We start from the raw sequence: 17,500 nt of genomic DNA, 5'->3' as shown, positions 1-17,500 counted from the left end.
TTAACGCTGATGCCTCTGTAATTTTTAGGGTCAAATTTGTCTCCGTTTTTGTAGATTGGTGTTGTAGCGGCCTCCTGGCTGCCTCAGCTGGAGTCGCTTTGACGGGAGAGGTCCAGTTAAGTTCAGACGCGCGTTCTTACTTCTCAGTGTTGGAATTTATTTTCTTTCAGGTCTCTTTACTTTACAGGTTTTCTTGTCTCTTCTCAAATTAACTAAATAACACTAAGTTTAACGAAATGACACGGTCAAAAAACTGTTTCCCTTCCTACACCCGCCATCAGAAATCCAATTCATTACTGAGCCACCTGTGCTCCGGTTAGATAGGCGAGAGTAGGGAGGAACAGCCAATCAGAGCCCACTATAGCCCAAGCACCAGTGACGCTCCCAAATTCATAGCAAATTTACTCAATATTGCTAAATTAATCATTATCATTATGCAGACATAAAACTGAATAACTAAATATCACCATAAAGTGAGGAAAAAAGAAAATATAGAAAAAATAGCAAAATGGCTCCAACATCCCGGCCCCTAATTGTCTACACTATCTGACAATTACAGAAATACGCATGGAGCCATCAAATATAATTCAGGATCTTAAGTGTTTAGAGTCCATTAAGTATATATCCATACATCATAGTCCATATCTGCAGAAAAATCAAAAAGTCATTTTTTCTCAATTATCAAAAGGATATATGTCTTCAAAAAGTTTTCTTAGAAAGGCAAAAAACTCAAAAATGTTCTCGTCTTCGAAAAGGCAGAAAAAACTAAAATATGTAATCCTCAAAAAGGTCAAAAATATGAAACTTCAAAAAGAGTAGAGAGGTCAGGCCTCCATAAGAAGGCACAGCTTTGTGATGGGTCTCTCCAGGACGTTGCTTCCTGTTCGTATCTTGACCCGTCGGACGTGTCCTCTGCTGTCGGAGATGACCTCTGTTATCCTTCCCTTTGGCCAAGAGTTTCGTGGTGAAGTTTCATCCATGATTAAGACTAGGTCGCCCGGCTTGAGGTTCCTCTTCACCAGGTTCCATTTCTGTCTTTCTTGCATTAGAGGAAGATACTCTTTGACCCAGCGCTTCCAGAACAAGTCAGCTAAGTACTGGACCTGTCGCCATCTTCTTTTGGCATAGCAGTCTTCCTTCGCAAACACTCCTGGTGGCAGCAGGGGTTTTCCCTTTAGTTGGAGCAGATGGTTTGGTGTAAGAGGTACTGGATCATTCACGTCGTTGGAAACTACAGTGATGGGTCGATCATTCAGGATAGTTTCTACTTCACAGAAAACCGTCTGCAGGCTCTCATCATCCAACACTAGTAGTACATGAGCCAGAGGCCAAATTTTCACATATTGGTATCACCTGGGGTGGCAAAGTCTATCAATGTTTTTTGTAATCCTCCATGCCTGAGGAACATTATTTGGTATGATAGCCCTCTGGAAGTGGTAGCTTTCTTATATTTTTACTCACTTTTATAATGACACCCAGTGCATTTCGCAATACATGCCTGTATATGAATGTAGGCGTATGCAAGTGTCTGTGATGATGGTATATGTTTTTATTGATGTTACATCACATGTAGACACCTTAGGGATTTTAAAAATATACAGGTTTGATGGATAATGTACTTTCCTATGAATTATATAAGTCAAAATGTATCCGTCGTACACTTTTTCAGCAATATAATGCAAGGTTAGATTGATGCAGAAGCCTGTAGGAGGGTGGGTCAAATCCCAATGATTGCTATATCATATCTGTAGGGTGTGGGCATTCAGAAAATATATGGGTTTGTTAGTTTAATGTAAATTATACACCTATTTAGGCCCAAAACCTATAACTGTCCAATGGATTTCAATGGAAATCAATGCATTTCAATGTAATGCAAAGCACATACATAACTAAGGTATAGTGGAATGTAGGAAGTTGTGAGATGCCTCAATGCACATTATATCACATCTACAGTTTATAGACCTAAGACAATATATGGATTGGATAGCTTACTACAAATAACCCATTTTAGACCCACAACTCAAGGCCGTCCATTAAAAATCAATGCATTTAAAAGTATGAAATCTTTAGGACTTTGCAGAGCTTATGTAGGGATAGAGGAAGTTAGGAAGTGTTTAAATGCACATTATGAACCTTTGGAAAATATATGGATTAGATTGCTAAATGCACATAATTCAGGTACTTTAGATGCTGACCATTGAAATGCATTGCAATGCAAATTCTGCAATTACATTGTAGAACTAAGGTAGAGGAGTGTAGGAAGTTGGGAGATATCACAACACAAATGTCACATCCAGTGGATCTTTAGAAAGCCTACGTACATTCTGTTAAATAATCTTTTTTTCAGTCAGTGGGCCAGGACACATTTAGCCTATATTTCTAATAAATAAAAGTGAGGGTAGGCATGTGCTGGAGATGCATGCTAAGATGTCCTAAAATGGGCCAGAGTGCTATCAATACAAACTTGATAACGCTTACTTCTTTACATGAAATGAGATTTTCTTTTGGCAATTTTGTTTTGTTGAACCTCAAACCCATAAGCACTGGTAGTATTGGGTCACCCATGAAGTGAAAAAATGTTGCCTGGTCTCCTTTTATGATATAGCCTACTTGCAGTTATGGAAAAAGTTTCTGACACCCTGTGGATGACTAGTTGATGGGCATGTGGATGTTATTTTCAGAAAGTACTATTCAATGGCTGACCAAGCATATTAGATCTTGATAGAGACCATAGTGTCTTGGTTGCAAAAATGGCTCAACTTGAGTCTACAGGAGGTGGACACTCAAGTGTTTGAAAACAAGATTAATTAGAACAAGGCAAGAGGTCAAGAGGATACGTAACTCTCAGAATGGCATTTGCAAAAGAAGAAATGAGAATTTAATGACACAATGACTGTTCAATGAAAAGAAAGCAAATAGTGCATTCAGAATCCTTCACACATAACATGGCAATTGCACCTATGGTATGTTGTTTTAACAAATTATAATATGTGTGAATTATAATTTTCAAAATCTCCATCACTATTATCATAATCAGCCAGGTTGGGCTATTATATCTAGTCTTCCAAAAACCCAGTCATGAAGAGATTCAGTGTTTGAGCTATAGCTGTATAGAAAACATGGTGAATGATAAATGATGAAGTTGAATTTAGGAGCTGTTTGCCATTTGTTGGGTCCTATGGCTTTTCCCCCATCCAATCAGCATCATTGGTGATTGCTGGTTGCTGGCGCAACAAATTGGAGAATGATAGGGGTAAGTTTCATGAACAGTTTCAATTTCTGAGTAATGAGTTGATTTTAGAACACATGACACTAAGGGCCTCTGGCTCAGTTCCTCTGGCTTTTGAGGGTGTCTTTGAACTTCATACTGTAAACCCTTACTGGGAAGTGACAGGGTGATCATACCTGTGCTTTTGGTGGCTGTGAGACCCTTGCTTCCCACATCCCTCAGACGTTTTGGTGATGTATATTGCCACAAACCTTCTGCATCTAACTTCTTCAATGCAGACTTCAATTTCCCGGCTGCGATGTACCTTTCTATGGTACAATGTACTAAATAATGAGCTGGTTGTCTGAGGGCATGTGGGGGCAATCTTCAAAGGAAATGGCTGTATGAATAGGAAACTGAAGGATACACCAATATCTCCAGCCTTCTTGGGAGCTGATGCTGCCTCATTCCCATCGCAGGTCTCCAATTACACTAAATAACCACAAGTGATGCCTTTTCCCTCACCACTGATCTCACAATACAGTATGTCTGAATTCAGTGTCATCTGTAGCCATGCCTTGGTGCACTGCAAGTTGTGAGATTGGTAATGGACATCTTGAAACTTCAAGCCACATCTTGATGTAAGCTGAAAGTCCTCTTTCCAGTTCCTGTTCAAATGGGCACTTTCTTAAATGGGGAGGCACATCACTCGGAGAAGCTCATGGGGTATGGCGCCAAAGACATCAGCAAGATCCAGGAAGATGACATGGAGTTTCTTTTTTCCAGCTTTGTTGTTTGGATTTAAAGGGACAGTTTGGTCAATTTCAACATGCAGTTGTAATGCTCACACTACCCTGGACTTGTCAGTGCCTGAGATTTTTTTTTCTTCTTCTTCTTCAGCCGTTTCCGAGATCCTGGTCATTGTAATGGGGGCAGCTCTTTGTTTACATTTCAAGAAAACATTTTTATTTATTCCCAAAAACATCCAAAAGGTTATAAAACATCAGCAGACAACTAGCAAACAGCAGTACCTTTTGGGAAAATATTTGGAGTTGGCCTATGTTTCATTTTTTAAAAATGTAAACAAACGCTGCCCCCATTAGAATTGCTCATATCTCGGAAAGGGCTGAGCCGAAAAATGTGGCATCACCAGGTACTGACAAGTCAAGGGTAGTGAGCAATACAACTGCATGTTGAAATTGACCAAACTGTCCCTTTAATGTCAGGTCATGCTGTGTGTTACCCAGACATGCCGCCCTTTGAACAGTATCAATATGCATGATTGGCCAGCCTTTGTGAAATAACACTGAAAAGGAGATTACTTTCCAAGATAGAGATCAGGACCCTACCTGCTCTACACATGCAGTCAATGATTTCAATTCACTTTGTGTGCTTCACTCTACTATTAGACTCGGAGGCAACAATCAATGCAAGGCACATATACTAGTTTCCCTTGAATATCTTTTCTATCAAATCCCTGTGAGATTCCTTCTTCCCTCCAGCATGTTTGTGGAGTTATAGTCCAGCTGGTTGGTGTTCTCACAAGTCTGTAGTATAGTTATTGTTCATCATGTACTTACTCATTCTCAAACATCTTAGTCACAACACGTATGAAATTAAACAGGACTCACCTGATGCCATTTCTGTCTGTATCATGATGTACCTAGTCTTATCTGTCTTTGACACTACAGCAGTCAACACACCCAACATACCCAGCAAGTCAGATTGTACGGTATGTTTAAAAAAAGACACATTTTCAGAAAAAGTAATGATCTAGTTTAGTTCCAGACAAAATGAAAATACTGTTATGCAGGATCTCCATGTACTGTTCTTGAAACTGATGTGTGTGCAATTGCAATCACATCTTCCATTTTTCTTCGTTACACTTAAGTCCTACCTTCATTCTGTAATATAGCCTAGTTTGATTTGATTTTCAATGGCTAGATGAGTTTTGAGTCTAAAATAACTGTGCATATCAAGCCCATTTGTTTTCCCAAGGTGCAGTACAGTAGCTATATAATGTGCATTGAGAGATCTGTCAACTTATATTGAGCTATACCTTAGTTCTGTAATGCACTTTGCATTACCTGGAAGTGCTTTGATTGTCAATGGACGGCTATGAGGTTTGGGTCTAAATAACTCTGTAATGTGTATCAAACTGTCTAATCCAGGGGTGCCCAACCTATTCCAACTCGGGGTCCCCTTGAAATGTTCATACTTCTTCAGGGCTCATCACTGACTGAATAAATAAAACAAAACATACACTACAAACAAATATGATTTTGATTTTTAGAAAATGATTTCAAGTCTCACTTGGAATACAGTAAGGGCCAACCAGTGGGCCCAGGCCTAAAGTTCGAGAATCATTGATCTAGTCCATATACTTTCTAAAGGTCTACATACTCTAGATGTGATATAATATGCATTGGGACAACTCACAATTTCCTACATTAATCTACAACACATTTATGTAATATACTTTGCATTACATTGCAATGCATGGGTTTTCATTCAAATCCATTGGACAATTGAGTTCTAGGCCTAAAATAGCAGCATACCTTATATTAGGCGATCAAACCCATGTTTTTTTCTGAAAGCACACACTCTCCAGATATGATATAGCAAATGTTGCAATCCAACCTATCCCCCTGGGGTCTCCCAACTTCCTCTATCCGTACTTAAGTTCTGTAAAGTACTTTGTACTTTGAAATGCATTGATTTTTAATGGACGGCCATGAGGTGTGGGTATAAAATAACTGTGTAATTTCTATTAAGCTATCCAATCCATTTATTTTCCAAGGTCTACACAGTCCAGATGTGATATAATGTGCATTGTGACATCTCCCAACTTCCTACATTCCTCTATACCATAGTTATGTAATGTGTTTGGGATTACATTGAAATGCATTGATTTCCATTGAAATCCATTAGACAGTTATGGGTTTTTGGCCTAAATATGTGTATAATTTATATTAAACTAGCAAACCCATATATTTTCTGAAAGCCCACACTCTACAGATATGATATAGCAAGTATTAGGATTTGACCCACCCTCCTACAGGCTTCTGCATCAATCTAACCTTGCATTATATTGCTGAAAAAGTGTATGACGGATATATTTTGACTTATATAATTCATAGGAAAGCACATTATCCATCAAAACTGTATATTTTCAAAATCCCTAAGGTGTCTACATGTGATGTAACATCAATGAAAATATATCCCATCATCACAGACACTTGCATATGCCTACATCCATATATAGGCATGTATTGCGAAATGCACTGGGTGTCATTATAAAAGTGAGTAAAAATATAAGAAAGCTACCACTTCCAGAGGGCTATCATACCAAATAATGTCCCTCAGGCATGGAGGATTACAAAAAACATTGATAGACTTTGCCACCCCAGGTGATACCAACTTCTGCTCCGGCCCATGGACTATTGCTGCCTAACAATGGAGTAAAGGACTCTTGATGGTTCTGATGAGTCTTTCCCATGCGCCACCATGGTGCGGCCCGAACGGAGGATTGAAAGACCACTTGATCCCCTCGTAGGATAGGTCTCGTTGGATCTTGCTATGATTCAGAAGAGCAAGGGAGTCTCTCAGCTCACGTTCTGCGGCTACAAAGTTTGTGCCGTTATCTGACATCATCTCTTTGATCTGGCCCCTTCTACACATGAAGCGTCGAATGGCAGCAATGCATGAGTCAGTGTCCAAGGAATGTGCTAGTTCCAGGTGGACAGCTCTGCTTACAAGGCAGGTGAACAAGACTCCGTACCTTTTCACCTTCGCTCTGCCTCGCTTCGCCTCTATAGGGCCGAAGTAGTCGACTCCGACGTAAGTGAATGGAGGGTGGTCTGGCAAGGTGCGGTTTAACGGCAGGTCTGCCATCTTCTGTGTGGCAGGTGGAGTGTGCCAGCAACGGCAGAAGATGCATTTCCCTATGATACGCCTGGTAGCTGCATTGGCTTGGAGTATCCAAAATCTTTGACGGAGATTGGCCAGGGTATAATTCCGTCCACCATGACCCGTTGAGAGGTGAGCATGTCTGATGAGCAGTTTGGTTACATGGCAGGCTTTAGGTAGAATTGCAGGATGTATGAATTCTTCCGGCATGGCTGTCTTGCTCAATCTCCCTCCTACTCGTAGCACTCCGTCAACAAGGATGGGGTCAAGCTTGCAGAGTCTGCTGCCCTTCTTAACAGGTGGTTTTCCTTTCTCCAGCAGTGAGATCTCCTCTGAGAAGTGACACTTCTGGACATATTGGAGCAGACTCTTTTCAGCACGTGCAAGATCGTCAATGGACAGATTTTGGTAGGTAAGTATATATTTTTTAATCCAAGTAAATGAAAGATGAATCACCGCACACTGGTATCTTTGCTGGTAGTTTATTTGGTGAACAACGCGTTTCGCTACTGCTTCATCAGGTTCACTCTCTGAACCTGATGAAGCAGTAGCGAAACGCGTTGTTCACCAAATAAACTACCAGCAAAGATACCAGTGTGCGGTGATTCATCTTTCATTTACTTGGATTACTCTTACTGCACATCACCAGCACCTGGACAAGTGGTTGTGCACAGGGACGTGACTTTAAGTATATATTTTTTGTTGTGTTCTTTACCTTTTCTGTTGTCGTGTGTCTGTTGGCCGGTGTGTGTCATGTCTCCTTTTCCCTTGATCAACTGCTTTAGGAAGTCTTTGAACTGGAGCATCCTAGCAGTAGCTCTCTTCAGGTGGTTCCAAGAGGAGAAGTGCTCTATGAACTTGATGACTGGGTCGTATACCTTATCTGCTGCTGTACTGAGGACTGCAACAGTCTTCTTAATTTCCAGGTCATCATCAGAAAGAGAGAGAGCCGTCTCGGGAAGTTTTGGCCAAGAATGTTGAGGCTGCTTCAGAAAGTCAGGTCCATTCAGCCATCGTTCACACTTCAGAAATGATTCTGTAGTCATGCCACGTGAGGCGTCGTCGGCGGGGTTAAGACTGCTGCTTACGTAGTGCCATTGGGATTTTTCAGAGAGGTCTCTGATGGTGCTCACTCTGTTGGCTACGTATGTCTGAAAGCGACTGGTGTCATTCAGGATGTATTTTATGACTGTAGTGCTGTCTGTCCAATAGACTGGTGCCTCTAGTGTGAGTTCTAGTTCTTTCTCCAACATGTTGTTGATGCGCACTGCCAGGACCGCTGCTGCCAGCTCTAGTCTGGGGATGGTGACAGGCTTCAGTGGCGCTACTCTTCCTTTCCCCATCATAAATGCCACATGGGTGAGACCTCTGGAGTCTGTCAGTCTCAAGTAGCTCACTGTGCCGTACCCTACCTCGCTGGCATCACAGAAGTGGTGTAGCTGTGCTTGGTACACATTGGAGAAGTCCTTGGGTATGTAGCATCTGCTGATGCTTAGATCTTCCAGCTGGCTTAGCTCTCCGACCCAGGTCTCCCATCTCTTGGCGAAGGAGACTAGAATCTCTGAGTCCCAGCCCAGGTTGGATCTGCAAAGTTCTTGGATGATTCTCTTGGCTGGGAGAACCATGGGTGTGAGGAAGCCAAGGGGGTCATACAGGGAGTTGACGATGGAGAGGATCCCTCTGCGTGTATATGGCTGCTGCTTTGGTGAGATCTTGAAGCATAGGGTGTCCGAGCTGATGTTCCACTGGATACCGAGGGCGCGCTCTAGAGGTGTCTCACTCTTCTCCAGATTGACGTCCTTGATCTCCTTGGAAGCTCTGTCTTCCTCTGGAATTGAGGCAAGCACGGATTGGCTGCTGCTCACCCACTTTGTCAGCTTGAACCCTCCTGTCGCACATGCTGTTTTCAGGTTACTAATCATGTGTATGGCCTGTTCTTCCGATGCCACTGATTTAAGCAGATCATCGACATAAAAGTTTCTTCTTATGGTCTCCAACACCTCTGGATTCATCACATCCTCATTGTCCGTGGCAGTTCTCTTCAAGGCATAGTTGGCGCAGCTGGGTGACGAGACTGCACCGAAGAGATGTACCACCATCCTGTACTCGGCTAGGGGCTGATGTACGTCGCCATTGGGCCACCACAGGAACCGCAAGAAGTCCACATCATTGCTGGGAACTCTGACTTGGTGGAACATGCTCTCGATATCAGCCATCATGGCAACCTGCTCCTGTCTGAACCTGAGGATGACGCCCAGGAGAGTGTTGGTCAGGTCAGGGCCTTGGAGTAACTGGAGGTTCAATGAGGTACCCTGAAACGATGCGGTGCAGTCGAATACCACTCGTATTTTCTTCTTTTTCTTATGGTATACCGCATGGTGCGGTATGTACCACACTCTGCCATCAGACCTGGACAGTTGGTCTTCTGGCACCTTCTCAGCATATCCACTGTTGAGCATAGTGTTCATGAATGAGGTGTAATCAGTGCGAAAGTCCTCATTCCTTTTGAGCTTGTTCTGTAGGGTAGCAGCTCGCAGCTCAGCCACCGGTTTATTGTTTGGCATGACAAGATTCTCATTACGGAAAGGTAGTCTCATTTCGTAATGTCCGTCTTTCTTTGTGGCAGATTCATCTGCAATTTTTAGGAATCTTTTGTCCTCGAATGAAAGTTCTGCTTGCTCTTGACATGTTCTCTCTGGGAAGTCTTGATTGTACTGCCTGACGAGAAGCTCCTCCAATCTTGCCACGGAAATCCTGTTTGTAGAGACACATTGACGGCTATGTTCATCTGTAGGTGCACCACCATGTAATGGACCCTGGACAAACCACCCTAAGCGGCATTTCACAGCGGCAGGACCATCTCCTTGGCTATGGATGACACTCCAAGGCTCCAGTGCCCACGGGGCATTAGCTCCGATCAACAGACCGATATCTGCATCGATGGCGGGGAGTTGAACATCTTTCAGGTAAGCCCATTTTTGTATGTCTTCTTCTTTCGTAATGTTTCCATGGCAAACTGGGATTCTATCCTGTGTGAGGACTTCCGGCAGTTGTATGAAGTCAGACTCATTGCAGCTGCTGACCTCTAACCCTGTTAAGCGCTGGGTCTTTATGACTCTTTCCTGGCCCATAGTGCGTAGCAGGATTTCTGTGCTTTTGCCCTGCATATGTAGATCCTCCAGGAGCTTTTGGGTGCAGAACGATGCAGAGCTTCCTGGGTCTAGAAATGCATAGGTAAGTATGGTTTTATTGCTTTTGATTGATTTAATTTTCACAGGTATTATGGCAAGCTTGCAATCGGAAACTCCGGCCCCAGTATCGGTAGATGCGGTGGCTGGGGTGTTGTTGATGGTACATGCCGACTGTGTCACTGGGCTTGCGTTGATTGCTGGTGGCAGTGAATGTGATTTGACAGGGCCTTCAATGTGCAGGATAGTGGGGTGTTTTTTCTGACACATCCGACATGTCAGGCGCCTGGTGCATCCACTGCTCACATGACCTTTGGTGAGACAGGCAAAGCACATTCCATGTTTCTTCAGGAATTCAACCTTTTCCTTGTGCTGTTGTAGCGCCATCTGGTGGCATGATTCCATCGTATGGTCTCCTTTGCAGAAGAGGCATGGTTTTGAATAGGCCAGTTGTGAATGATTCTGTTGGAGGCTATCAGATGCGTTACCCCCTCTAGAGGTTGCTGCGGGCGCCACTGGGACAACGGTGGTTGCGAAGCTTTTCTTTGGTGGGGGCCGTTTTTGTCCAGTTGGTTTTGCTGCTCTACTAACAGAGTCCTGAATGGTTCCGAAGACTGGGTCTAGCAGTACTTTGGCTTGCTTTTCAAGGAATTCCACAATATTATGGAATCTGGCCCGGCGTTTTGTCTGTTCCTGTAGCTCACATGCTTTGCTTCTCCATCGTTCCCTCAGCTTGTAGGGCAACTTTGACAAAATCAACTGTAGGTTGGAGGGCGTGTCGAGTTCAGACATGTCGGGCAGGCTGCTAATTATGTTGCAACAGCTTCTCAGGTATAATGCATAACTGTAAAGTTCTTTACCATCTTCTGGCTTAATAGCATTCCAATTTAGAGCTTTCTGAATGTATGCGGTACTGAGGCGATAAGGGTCGCCGAAATGTTCATCTAGGAGCCGCCTTGCCTCTGCATATCCTAATTGAGCATTCATATGTAGGCAGCTTTGGACCAATTCTTTAGGTTGGCCAGTTGTGTACTGTTCAAGGAAAAACAGTCGTTCTTGGCTATTAGCAGTCATTTGTTCAATGCGGTTCTCGAATGCATGGATAAAAGGTAAGTAGCTAATAAGATCGCCATTGAATGTTGGCAATTCTCTGGTGGGAAGAGAAGTTTGTTTTTGGTGCTGAATGATCAGATTGGCAAGCTCACTTTGAGCATTCACAGGATTGCCTGACTGATTTGTTTGTGCCCGCTGACTGTCATTTGGCTGTGGGACTAATGGTTGAGTGACAGGTGGGGTATTGGGCTGCCCCATTCTGTGGCTACTGAGTGAAGGCTGGTTTACATTAATTATGGCTGGTGCTTGTGATAGCAATGGAGTTTGTGTTGTTCGTTGTCGAGGCGCTGTCCTTGGTACTGGCGTTGGCTGTTGTATTGGCATTTGTGTTGTTGTTTGTCCAGTTGTTGATACAGCAGTTTCAGTAGGCATGTTATTTGTTTGGCTTGTTATTTTCATGTGTGTTTGTTTTGCTTCCTCCTTCATCATTCTCTGCAGTGGTGTTTTGGGAATTGCCCCCAGTCGTGTAAATTCAACAGGTGATTGTTCTGCCATCGTAACTGATTTATCATGGTAACTCTCGGCATAGGCGTTCATTGCGTCACCTCGCAGCGGCTGTAAAATGTCATGAGAATGTTGCAGCTGTTCAGTTGATGCCATTTCGAAACTTTCATAAACTTGTAGTTTTGCATCAGCTTCTGATAATTGTATGTCAAGATCAAGCTGCTCCATTTTTCTCTGAAGTTGCTCCTTTTCCTTTTGGAGTTCATGTTGTAATTTCATGCCGCGCGATTTGGCTTCAAGCGCTGCCTTTTCTGCGGCCGCCTTTGCGCGCAGGGAGGAGACAGCGGAGACCTTCGAGGTTTTTGACCCAGTTTTGGAGACGCTGTCTTCTGGGTTAATTTCCGGTTGTGCATCGGACTTTCCTTTTTTCCATTCATCAATTTCAGTACAGAAACTGTCAAACACTGCCATCTTAGGCTCGTACCATTCAGTCTTATCCTTATCCTTTTCTTCCTCAGTCATACACGCTTGGACAGATACATGCGCGTCATAGAACTCATTCATCGCTCTTCGTAATTCATCAAATCTTTCATTGATCGTTTCATCATCTGCATGAGCGTCCATCAAAGTCTTTATTTCCTTCATTTTCTTTGTGCATACTCCTAATTTTCCACCGCGACTCTTTATTAGAGCCTGCAAACTTTGATCAGCCATGATTGTTTTCAATTAAGTGCTTGTGTTTACACTTCGTAATAAATCACGCTTCAGTATTTGTTTTCAGTCGCTTCTGCGTTCAGTAAACAGTAGCCTATTTCACAGTCTATGTCCAGTATTTCAAGTCCATTTGTTTAGAAAACATGAATCACTTTCGTATTGTTTGTTAAGCAGTTCCTTTGTCTTCGTTACAAACACTTGCCAAGCGCACAGCTTCGTGAAATAAACTGTTACTCACGGACCGGAGAGTCTTGGAGCATGCAATGATCCTTCCTTAGCTTTGTCCTTAGAATCCAAATTTTCAAAGCCGACGGTCCGTATTCCTTCAAGTTTTAATCCACAGGAAGTTTTTTGACTAATTGTAGCGGCCTCCTGGCTGCCTCAGCTGGAGTCGCTTTGACGGGAGAGGTCCAGTTAAGTTCAGACGCGCGTTCTTACTTCTCAGTGTTGAAATTTATTTTCTTTCAGGTCTCTTTACTTTACAGGTTTTCTTGTCTCTTCTCAAATTAACTAAATAACACTAAGTTTAACGAAATGACACGGTCAAAAAACTGTTTCCCTTCCTACACCCGCCATCAGAAATCCAATTCATTACTGAGCCACCTGTGCTCCGGTTAGATAGGCGAGAGTAGGGAGGAACAGCCAATCAGAGCCCACTATAGCCCAAGCACCAGTGACGCTCCCAAATTCATAGTAAATTACTCAATATTGCTAAATTAATAATTATCATTATGCAGACATGAATCTAAATAACTAAATACCACCATAAAGTGAGGAAACTAGATAATATAGAAAAAATAGCAAAATGGCTCCAACAGGTGTAACTAATCCATGGTTCCAGATGTCAGGGAAATAACCCACACTCAGGACTAAGTTGAATAGTTTGAGAATAGCCCATCTAAATTTTTCACTCATACATTTTAGCATTTCATTTAAAATGCAGTCAGGCCCGTATGCTTTCTTTGACTTTAATTTGTTGATATGAGTGAGTAGGTCCTGTTTTGTGATTGGGAAGTCAAGTGGGTTTTGGTAGTCTTTGATTGTGTTTTCCAGATCATGCAGTTTGTGGATTATGTCATTTTGGTTCTTGTTTTGGTCAGATTGAACATTCTTGAATAGAGTTTTGAAATGATTAGTCCAGATGTCTCCATCTTGGATTACCATTTCTTGGTGTTTTGATTTTTTTTAAATGATTCCAATTGTCCCAAAATGTATTTGTTTTTATTGACGCCTCAATCAGTGCCAGCTGGTTTTGTGTGTACTGAGCTTTCTTGTTTCTGAGTGTGCGTTTGTATAGTCTCAGTGTCTCACAATATAGATGTCGAATTGATGTGTCATTTGGATCTCTATGTTTCTGGTTGGATAATTTGCGAATTTCTTTTCTTAATGACTGGCATTCAGCGTCAAACCAGCTGTCTTCCTTTTCGACTTTAGGTTTGGTCCTTAATCTCTTTAATTTGGCCTTTCCTGCTGTTTTCTCAAATATTAAGCCAATTGTTTCCACAGCCTGGTTGATACCCTCTGTACTTAAGGTATATGGAGTGTCTAGAAAGGTTTCCAGGAGAGTTTGGATGTGTTGGGTTCCTGTTGCTTTTATAAATTCCTCGTTACTGTTTTCAGCCCATCTGTATGACTTTTTAAAGTGAAACAGCTTACTGGGCTGTGATTTTAGGATGTTGTTTTCTGACATTTTTATGAATATTGTGAGTTGGCTGTGATCTGACAGGGGTGATAGTGGTTTGACAGTGAATGCTCTAATTGACATAGGGTCTATGTCAGTTATGACATAGTCTACTGTGCTATTCCCAAGAGGTGAGCAAAATGTGTGTTTTCCAAATGTGTCTCCTCTAATCCTACCGTTGGCGACATACAGACCCAGGCTACGGCAGATTTGTAAGAGTTCCTTCCCATGTCTGTTTACAACTGGATCACAATTTCTTCTGTGGGGATAAGCAGAGTGGTTAGTTTTATTTAAAAAACGGCAGATGTAGGAATTGCCATCAGCACTTATAGAATCATCCTCTGTGCCTGTACGTGAATTTAGGTCCCCGCAGAGGAGCACATTTCCCTGGGCCTGAAAATGGCTTGTTTCTGTTTCCAGAGACATAAATGTATCTTCTGTGTAGTATGGTGAATCAGCGGGGGGTATATACATTGCACAGACAAAGAGGTCCTGTTGTGAAACAAATATATCTTTCTTAATCTTTAACCATATGTGGTATTTTCCCGTTTTTAAGATGCTGATGTGTTTGTCAAATTTTGATTTGTACCATAGTATTAAACCTCCAGAGTGTCTTCCTTGTTGTACCGAACTAAGTTTTTGTGGTGGTAATATTATTTCCTTGTAGTTTGGGGGACAATGAGTGATAACATCTTTTTGCCAGGTTTCAATTAATATCATTACATCTATACCTTTTATGCTTTCTTGGAATTCTTGGTTGTTACATTTTACGCCAAAGGCTGAGGAGTTCAAGCCTTGAATGTTCCAAGTGCTAATGGAAAGTGAGGCCATAGTAAGTATCAACAACTAAGTGTTCACAATGAAATAAACCTTTCATACTGCATACTAGTTAGATTGAAGTGTTGAATGTAGATACAGTATGACAGCAAAACACATTAAATTAACAGTAGGTAATGTAAAAAGTAAACAGTAAACAGTAGGTAAATACAGTAGGTAAATACAGTAGGTAAATGAACGCTTTTTTTTTTTTTTGGAAGTCTTGGATGTGTCCTAAGTGAGCTTGGAACAGATGTATAGGAGCATTTGTTTGATCTCACCCATTTTTGGTGCTCCATGACCTTTCAGCACCTCTGCGTAGCTTGACTCCAGTGTGGTGGGCTCTGCTGCATGCTGGTGTTCCTGGTGCAACCAGGGGGTGGGGGGTTGTTGGGTTGGGGGGTGGTTTCCTGGTTTGGCATCGGGGTATTGTTGGTGGTGATGCCTAGGCGTTGGGGGCCAGTGGTTTGCACTGGAGGGATGGGGGTGGTCTGGCATGGGGGGGGTGTATGCTGGATGTGGAGGTGGGGGGCCGGGTCTGGGACAAGGTGCTGGGCGCCAGTGGTTTGCTCTAGGGGGAGGGGTGTGGGCTGGCGTTGGGGTTTGCCGGTCTGGATTCGAGGGTGTGTATGCTGGGTGTGTAGGTGGGGGGCCGGGTCTGGGATAAGGGGGGGTCATCAGTGGAGGGGGTCTCGGAGTGTCGCTGTCCCTTCTGGTCGTCGATGGTGGGTGCTGTGTGTGAGCTCCCTTTGGCCCTGGGCGCAGGGGCTGTTGGATGGGTCCTGTTGGTCCATGGTGCTCTCTGGGAGGAGGGTGTGGCCGTGCTGTCGTGTTGCTGCGTGGAGGTGAGGTCTGGGAGCTGGTGTGTCCATCGGCTGCGGGTTGTCTGCCAAGTGCTGCATCCTTAAGCGCTTTTGCAAACTTCCCCACTGCTCTCCTACTAAGGTGGCACTGGTCGTAGAGGTCGCGTGTGGAGATGTTGCAGTGGTGGGCTACCTGCACATTGGGGAGACGAGCACAGTCTCTGGTGATGTCAGCATTCACCCTCTGAATTGTTGTAGGGTGGAAGTCTTTGCGGGGCAGAAGGGTAGACACGGTGACCTTGGAGGTGGGGAAACTCTCGGCCGCCTTTTTTGCCAGCCTGCCAATGAGTCCTCCAACTCGTTCATGCTCAATTCTCAGGTCATTGGTGCCTGTGTGTAATATAATGTGTGCTGGTGAGCCGAATTCTGGATCAGAGAGGTACCGGAGGGCATCCTCTACTTTTGGGCTCCAGATTTTTGATACTCTCAGTCCAGGGAACAGTACCTGCTCATGGAGAAATTTTCCGTTTGAGTCAATCAGGATAGCCACTTCAGCTGTTCTGTCCAGTTTGGTTGTTGTAGTTGTGCTTTGTTTATTGCCAGGTGTTGTTGTAGCAGTTGTAGTTTCAGCAGCAGCTGGTGTGGGTTGCTGGCTGCAACGTTGCTCTGCTGGGCCTAGGACAGGTGCCTGTGGGGGGCGTGGGATGAGGGGTGTGTGTGTTGCTTTGAGTTCTTCAATAATTTCATCTCTCAGGTAGAGCTCCTCTCTGAGTTTTGTTATTTCTCTTTTTACCTCGTTATGGATTTCTGCAAAGTCTTTTTTCAGCATACATTTCAGTTCTGCAAGCTCTTTTTGTAAATGTTCATTGTTTTGAGAAAGGTTTTCAGTATGCCTTCTGATTTCCTGGACTGACGCCTTCATTTGGTTCTTTACTTGGCTTAGCTGGTCTTTAAGAGTGCATACCTGTGCATACCTTCCAACCGTTTCAGTCAGCTCCACCACACCTATCTCTATATTGGAGATGCTGTCTTTTAGTTTGGCTACTTCTGCATTAAAGTTGGGGCTTAGGGTGTTACATGCAGGTAGGTGTGTGGTGTCACTGGACGGTGTCATCGGTGGCGCTGTGGGGGGTGATGTCAGGGGTTCTGTCCTGGGGGCTTGGTTTGTGCTCCCTTTCTCGCTCTCCGATAGCTCCTTCACTGTGGGGAATGCCTCTTCAAATAGGCAGAGGGCAGCTTGGTTTCCTTGCACCATGACTGTACCATTCTGATAAATGTTTACTGTGAGGAATTTGCTTTCTTTGTTTGTGTCTTCAAAAATACAGATTTGTCTTCCCTTGCATATTCCTTTTTTTGTGTGGAATTTAAAATGAGTACAAAAAGCTGCGTGCCATGCAGTGGTGTGTTCGGTGTGGAAGAGCAGATTCGTCGGTACCATCTTGCCTTTACCCACGTAACAGTCTTTGAAAAGTATTTCAGGGTTTTCTCTCTGAAGCTTCAACCGGAATTGTTGTCTGCCTGTGTCTGTGTTTATATCCGCTGGGTATTCAAAGAGGCGGGCGTTACGCTGTACAGTAGTGCTAGTTGTTGCAGCCATCGTCTTGTTACTTTTTGTTACAATGTT

Source organism: Engraulis encrasicolus, unplaced genomic scaffold (genome assembly GCF_034702125.1).
Source record: "Engraulis encrasicolus isolate BLACKSEA-1 unplaced genomic scaffold, IST_EnEncr_1.0 scaffold_34_np1212, whole genome shotgun sequence".
In the NCBI taxonomy this organism is placed as follows: domain Eukaryota; kingdom Metazoa; phylum Chordata; class Actinopteri; order Clupeiformes; family Engraulidae; genus Engraulis; species Engraulis encrasicolus.
This window is presented reverse-complemented; position numbering follows the sequence as displayed.